Source organism: Nicotiana sylvestris, chromosome 5 (assembly GCF_000393655.2).
Source record: "Nicotiana sylvestris chromosome 5, ASM39365v2, whole genome shotgun sequence".
In the NCBI taxonomy this organism is placed as follows: Eukaryota; Viridiplantae; Streptophyta; class Magnoliopsida; order Solanales; family Solanaceae; genus Nicotiana; species Nicotiana sylvestris.
Genome location: NC_091061.1, coordinates 73,161,054 through 73,169,357, shown reverse-complemented (window position 1 = coordinate 73,169,357; position 8,304 = coordinate 73,161,054). Strand labels below are relative to the sequence as shown.

At 37.8% G+C, this 8,304-nt stretch overlaps 1 long non-coding RNA gene across 1 annotated transcript; it reads right to left on the bottom strand.

The window, feature by feature from the left end:
- Positions 1 to 4,181: 4,181 nt before the first annotated feature.
- On the bottom strand, positions 4,182 to 5,798 carry LOC138891334 (uncharacterized). The gene is made up of 3 exons (XR_011407721.1): positions 5,756 to 5,798; positions 5,354 to 5,422; positions 4,182 to 4,246 (listed from the first exon to the last, which is right to left on the bottom strand). It is a non-coding gene; the product is annotated as an uncharacterized lncRNA (long non-coding RNA).
- Positions 5,799 to 8,304: the final 2,506 nt, after the last annotated feature.

The following is an 8,304-nucleotide window of genomic DNA, read 5'->3' as shown; positions in this document are numbered from 1 at the left end:
AAAATTTTGTGAGTTATTTGTAACTAAGATCAAAACCTTTTTTTTGAAAGCGATAAAATAAGGATTGTGTGTCTTTAGGAGGAAAGATTAGGGAATGGAGCCCTATATCTAAAATTCTCAACTAGGGAATGAAGCCCTATGTTGGCAAAAGACGACTAGGGAATGAAGGCCCTATGTCTAAAAATTCTCAACTAGGGAATGGAGCCCTATGTTGGCAAAAAAGGCGACTAGGGAATGGAGGCCCTATGTCTAAAATCTCAACTCAGGGATTGGAGCCCTAATGTTAGTAAAAAGGCGACTAGGGAATGGAGGCCCTATGTCTAAAAATCTCAACTCAAGGATTGGAGCCCTGATGTTGGCAAGGCGACTAGGGAATGGAGGCCCTATGTCTAAAAATCTTAACTCAGGGATTGGAGCCCTAATGTTGGCAAAAAGGCAACTAGGGAATGGAGGCCCTATGTCTAAAAATCTCAACTTAGGGATCAGAGCCCTAATGTTGGCAAAAGGCGACTAGGGAATGGAGGCCCTATGTCTAAAAATCTCAACTCAGGGATTGGAGCCCTAATGTTGGCAAAAGACGACTAGGGAATGGAGGCCCTATGTCTAAAATCTCAACTCAGGGATTGGAGCCCTAATGTTGGCAAAAAGGCGACTAGGGAATGGAGGCTCTATGTCTAAAAATCTCAACTTAGGGATTGGAGCCCTAATGTTGGAAAAAGGCGACTAGGGAATATAGGGATTATGCACCTCCTTTTTATACACCCCGAGAGGTATATATAGGGAATTTTTACACTTTAAGTGACATTATTCGAAATGGGATTATTTATTCAATTTTGTTCAGAGTCGCCACTTGGAATAGTTTGTTTTCCAGTGTCCCAAGCCACCGATTTATTTTAAAATCCCAAATCGAGGAAAATTCGACTTTCCTTTTGAAGTCTGCGAACCAGAAATTCTGAATAAGGAATTCTGTTAACCCGAGGGAAGGTGTTAGGCACCCCTGGATTCCGTGGTTCTAGCACGGTCGCTTAAACTATCATAATTGGTATATTACCTGATTTAAGAAAACATGTTTTAACCTATGGTACAATTTTAACTTATTAACCGTTTTTTTATTATTTTAGGTAGATTCAACGTTATTTAAAACACGTCTTTGGACCACGCCACATGAAATGCACCCGCGGTCCACGACATATTTTATTTAACATTGTTGAGATTTGGATTTGGGTCACATGAAATGCACACCCGAGTTTAAGGAAATTAATTTAAGTTACGCGCCTAAAGCAACTACGCACTTTCAAATTTGCGAGGGCCATGGAAAGTTCAACTAAATGGCATGCCTCGATTTCTAAGGATTAAAATTAAAGTGAGGGCCATGCGTTTCGAGATTTTATTTGGCACGGCGCACCTCAATCTATTTTACTAAAAGGATTTCTAAACTTAGTTTTGAGGGCCATAAATTATAACTTGTCTAATATGGCTTGCCTTAAGTCTAATCAAAGGTCCAATTAATTAGCTAAAGGCTTAACGTGATTTGAATTCAATCTAGGCAAACATGTAAACTAGCCTTAAGAACCAGTAGAATAAAATGAAACCATCATTTGCTTATGCGAGAAACCCAACTGACAACAGGCCCAAATGGCATTTTGTGAGCCTGCACGTCGAAAACCAAAAAGGAGCGAGGCTTGAGTGAAGCATGTAACGCATACTTGGATGTCAAGAGAGTACTGGGACAACACTAAGGCCCAGCTGCATGAATCCAAAGTAACCAATTAAACGATACTACAGTTCTCCATAAGAGATTAAGACTAAAACAACTACTGTCAATTTTGAAAAAGGCTTGGACGAATGCAAAACAGATTTCATACTATTAAATTCTATCCTACAAGTACACATATACTAAGGCTGCCATAACTCGGTGTACTATTAACCTCATTCCCAGAATAATTCGAGACCCATATCCAAACAACAACACAATTCTCAAACAAAGAAAGCATCGACTAACATGAGCCTTAGCTGAACATTTTTTGGTTTCAAATCTATGGTGGTCACTTTGGCAACTCAAATGACAATCAATCCCAAAAAAAATACTAATTTCAGCTTGAGTAAAATAGATCTAAACATATGGAAGTCAATTAAACCTTCTAATACCATAATTCCTACAAATCCATATACATTCAAACCATGCTTCAATAACTTCATATCCCCAAACTACCGGATTGGAACAAGTGTTAAAGTTTACATATCAAGTTTAATCTAGTAACATTGTATCTAATAATACAAAGTGAGCAGATCATACATGAGGAAGAACAAACTTATAATACATATTTGGATGAATTCAAACTACAAAAAGATGAAACTAATCAAATGTATAAGCCCAAAGCTTCCAACTCAAACAACAACAACAAATCTTTCATTTCACCATGCCAAATGAGGTTCAGTAGATACCTGGTTACAACAAATAAACAAGGAAAATTCTAAGGTTAAGAAGGAGCAACAACAATAAACAACAATGTAACAGTGCAGAAAATCAGCAGCTCAACAAAACTTTAAACCCCAAACTCAAATATTTTTCTCAACCAGCAATAAAATCATAACCACAGCTTCTTCAATCCAGTAGAGAAAACCAATGGATAACAGACTTTAGAGTCTCAGAACACTTTCATCAACATTATGAAATTCCAAAGCAAAATTAAACCAATTTGAAACAAAGAAATGCAAGAATTTTAGTGTCTTCTTCAAAGTTTTCCAAAAACTAGCCGTTTCCCTTTTTTAGTCTTCTTAGTCTCTAAAATCTCACTTGTGAATAAGAAAGAATGCCTTTATAGGCAAGCCTTAGGGCAGCAATATTGAAATCAGTTTTTGCACTTTTATCCTTTTGAAATTTTTATTTTTGCTGTTTAATCCTTAGTTTAAAAATTAGGTTTTTACATAAGTCTCAATCCCCACCTTCTAGGCAGCTTCCAATTCAGTTACAAGAGATTCTTTCACCTAGAATTCCTAGATTACCCCTTAAAGCCCTGCTATTTACTTCAGAAATCTCATGGGTCAAATTGACCCAATAACCTAAACCAACCCCTTGAAGTGGGGTCTAAAATGGCTTCAAAGCCCAAACAACAAAATGAACCAAACCAAATTAGTAATCTATGACAAACAGAAGAAAACACTTAAATGATTTCAAAAACTTAAACCTAAACTAATTGACTGGTTAATTAACACAAATAGGCAGGGAATTAACTAAGTTATTAAATCAATATGACCTAATTAAACTATGTGACTAAAACAAAGGCGAAATCAGAAGTTAAAACATGCCATTAACAAAAACTAAACAGACCAAGAAAATCAGAGAACAAGCTTTTAATATTTGAAAAAGAAATCTGAACACAAAATTAATCTAAGGGGAACTTAGGTTCAGGACCTTGCTCAAACTTCATTCAAAGTAATAAGAGAACTAATTAGAGAAAGGGAGAGGAAAAGAAAAGGAATAAGATGGTGAAACAAAAGAAGGGACAAAGAAATGAAGGAAACTTACCAAATCAAAAATCAACACCCACTGGAGATAATGATTTGACGAAACTAATGTTAATCATTTGTCCTTCATTAAGAACAACTGAACAACATCAGTTTGCATCGAATCAACACTTCAAAACTCGAAAAATAGAGGCCTATGGTCATGCATGCCACCGGGTTCAGCAGAAATTGACTTTGAACTTTTAAGATTCGAACTTAGATTTAAGATTCGAGAGGTTTTGGCAAGATTCGAAGGAAAAAGAGTGAGGATTCGGAATGGGGAGGTGAATGGGAGTCTGTGGTGTAGATTTGGGGGTGATTGGAGGGTGGCGTCGCCGGCTTGATGCGGTGGAAAATTGGTGTCACGACCCCAAGCCGGACCCGATCGTGATGACACCTCTCGTGAAGACAAGGCCAGCCGACACAATTACCAAATTCATTTTTAACAATTTAATAAGTCAATTTGAGTCATTTATAAGAATAAATCCCCAACAAGTATAAATTTAGCGAAATAGAACAAGTGCGAGAATAGATACAGCCCGATATAGGGGTGTCACAAGTCACGAACATCTACTAAGATTTGAATACAATGAAGAGTCTGAAAATAAACTAAAAACAATCTAGGGAAGACAAGAGAGAGAAGAGCAGGGTTGCGAACATCGGGCATCTACCTTGCTAACTCCGATGACTCTGCCATTGAGCAATCAACACCCGTTACCGGATTTAGAAATACCTGAATCTACACACAAGGTGCATGGAGTAATGTGAGTACGCCAACTCAATAAGTAATAAAAGTAAATGAAAGCTGAGCAGTAAGAAACCATATAATTTCACGTCATAGCACTACAACAAATACCGTATATTTCTCAAAAATAGTACAGAAACCATTTACTTCATAAATCAAGCTCAGTTTCAGTAAAACCTTTTAAAACAACTTTTAATAGTTTCAAATGAGTGATAAACAGTGAGTAAAAATGATAGAAATGTAAACAACCCCTCGGGTAAAACATGTACCATAAACCGCCCCTCAGTCATAATATCAACAGAACCAGGCCCTTAAGCTACCTCACAATCACACGTAATCAGACCCTCGGGCATAACATGAATCAAGAACCGCCCCTCGGGCAAAACATGGATTAAGAACAGCCCTTCGGGCAACAATATGAAACAACAACAGCCCCTCGGGCTACATCATATCACTCACACTAGGTACCCGCGCTCACTAAGGGTGTACAGACTCCTAGAGGGTCCCCTTACGGCCCAAGCGCAATAACAAGCCATCTCATGGCATAATCAAATAAGTTCTCGGCCTCATATCAACAAGCCACCTCATGGCATAACAAATCAGGCCCTCGACCTCAAAAGCATGAATCAGTATAACACTGTTGCGGCGCGCAGTCCGATCCTATAGTATCCTCACAACACAAGCCCTCGACCTCACTCAGTCAGAAATCTCTCATGCCACTCGGGCAATTGTAAAACATGATGCTCATCCCAAAATATTATTTAAAATATCAAAACGAATTAAATATGGCTGAGTTATGAAAATAGTAGAATACAGTGAGGAATAGTCGTAAAAATCCCCTAAGGGTCCAAAATAGTTGGCACTAGTCACAAATATAGCATTCAGCCCAAAACATGATAATACTTTCCAAAACACAATGATATCAAACAATTTTCAATCAAATACGCGGTTTAACAGTCATACGGGACGGACTAAGTCACAATCCCCAATGATGCACGACCCCACGCTCATCATCTAGCATGTGTGTCACCTCAAAGTAGCACAACGATGTGAAATCCGGGTTTTCATACCCTCAAGACAACATTTACAATCATTACTTACCTCGAACTAGCCCGAAAAGCTACTCTGCAACACACTTGCCTATCGACCCAACTTCCGAGTGCTCCAAATCTACCAAGTTCAGATTTTTATCATCAAATTATGCTAAATGAATGAATTCCAATTGAAAAACATCGATTTTAAACACAAAACCCGAAATCAGTCAAAACCCGACCCCCGGGCCCACATTCCTGAACTGGGCAAACTTTACACCAAAATATTCTTCATCATCTCACGAGTCCGTACATATAAAGAACTCAAAAATCGGAGTTCATTTGACCCCTCAAATCATCCCTAGAAGGTGTCATAATCTCAAGCCCTAACTCCACCTTTTTCTACTGATTTTCATGTCTAAATCCATGTAAGATCACATATTTAACTCAAAAATAGGAAGAAATCACTTACCTAGTGTTGCTTGGTGAAACTCCCTCCTTGAGCTCTCCAAAATCGTCCAAGCCAAATGAAAGGAATGAAAGAAATGGGCTAAAACTCGTGTTTAAAACAATCTGTCCAGGCTTCATCGAGTTGTACCTTGCGCTGTGAAGGTTGTACATCCTCTTACCATTTTCCCCTGCTTACACCTTCTGTTAAAACGCCCATAACTCCTTGTGAAAATATCCAAATAACAACGGTTTGAAGATTTAGAAACTAGACTCGAAGATATTTCATTTGATAGGTTGTACACCATATAACTCTTTATATATTCCGAGATATGAGCTTCTAAAATGTATCAGAAAATTCTGTCGAAACTGCTCCACCAGCCATCTTCGATCCAATATAACTTTCTGATAGAATATCCAAATCATGAGTGGTTTAATTTTCTGAAAACTATAATGCAAGGTCTACAACTTTCATGTTTTGCAATTTTTCTGATTCCTTATAAATTGCAAGATATGAGCTTCCAAACTGGACTCCTCGCACTAGAAATTTTCTGGTGCACAGCTGAAGCTCAAAAAAATCTGCAACTTTTCCAAAGATGAAATAGTCCGTTTAACCACCCGAAACTCACCCGAGGCCATTGGGACCTCAACCAAACATGCCAACATATCCCATAACATCATTCAAACTTGTTCCAACCTTCGGAACGCTCAAAACAACATCACAACACCAAATTCGCTTCGGATTCAAGCCTAAGAATTTCAAAATCTTCTAAATTACTCTTTTGATCAAAAACTCAAACAAAACACGTCCGAATGACATGAAATTTTGCACACATATCCCAAATGACACAACGGAACTACTTCAACTCTCGAAATTCCATTCCAACCCCTATATCAAAATCTCACCTATCAAACGGAAAATGCCAAAAATATCAACTTCGCCAATTCAAGCCTAAATCTACTATGAACCTCCAAAACTCCTTTCGATCACGCTCCTAAGTCATAAATCACCTTCCGGAGCTAACCGAACCATCGTAACTCACATCCGAGCCCTCTAACACATAAGTCAACATCTGGTTGACTTTTCCAACTTAAGCTTTCTTAAAAGAGACTAAGTATCTCAAACCTTACCAAAATCATTCCGGAATGACTTCAAATTTTGCACACAAGTCACATTCGATATTACGGACCTACTCCAACTTCCGAAATTGGAATTCGACCCCGATATCAAAAAGTCAACTCTCGGTCAAACTTCTGAAAAACCTTCAAATTTCTAACTTTCGCCAAAATGCATCAAATTGTTCCGCGGACTTCCAAATCCAAATTCGAACATACTTCTAAGTCCAAAACACCAAACGAAACTATTGGAATCATCAAAATTATATACCGAGGTCGTTTGCTCAAAAGTCAAATCTCCAGTCAAACTTAAGAAATCTTTAGCCTTATATTTCTAGATTCCGTTAAATGGCGATAATTTGAGCTAGGGACTTTCGAATTCGATTTCGGGCATTGACCAAGTCCCAAATCACGATACGTAACTACCGAATGGTCAAAACTTGGATCCAGGTTCGTTTGCTCAAAATGTTGACCGAAGTCAACTCAGTTGAGTTTTAAAGCTCTAATTCACAATTTAATCCATTTTTCACATAAAAACCTCCCGGAAAATTATACGGATTGCGCACGCAAGTCGAGGAATTATTGATACCGCTTTTCAAGGTCTTATAACACCGATATGATTATTTAATTTAAAGATGACATTTTGGGTCATCACATTCTCCACCTCTAAAACAAACGTTCGTCCTCAAACGTACTAAGAATTATTCTCAGGTTGCCAAATTGATGATTTTACTTTTACAAAAATATTCGCGGTTAATCCCACATTACCGCATTCAACATAAGTCTGACAATACCATTTCAATTGAGATTATTTCCTTTATCCATATTTGTAAATTTGAAGACCAAATTTCTTACACTCCAATCATTTCCTGAAAGGTTTGATTTTCACGTCAACACATAATATTAGTCTCGACTGGCTATAGCAACTCATGCCTACGCACCCATCAAATATGGGGTATTACATTCTCCCCCACTTAGGGTCATTCGTCCTCAAATGAGAAGTAGAGTCCGTCCTCAAATACATAATGTAACTTATCTCTTTCTTTGCACATCTCAATATCCCAAATTTTTCTAACTCCCAAATTTTATTTTATTTTTTCAGAAATTTCGGCAGAGTCTCCCTTGTAATTGGGCCTATCCACATGTCAGAGTAACACCAAAACAACTCCTAACAACATATCCACAACCCAGCAAAGCACCACAAAGTATATATCAATAACACTAATCTCCGCATTACAAGCATAACATTATCATAATGATATTCATACAAGATTTTTTTTGCAGATAAGTCTAATAGGCATGACTCCCTATAAGTACTATAGTACAAATTTTAATTTCACAAAGGGGGCATTTAAACACATAATTGTTTTTTCACCACAAGGACCTCGTCCTTACATAACATCTACCGCAACTTGTAGCCCGGTTTAAATATTTCATGTAACGACCCGACTGGTTGTT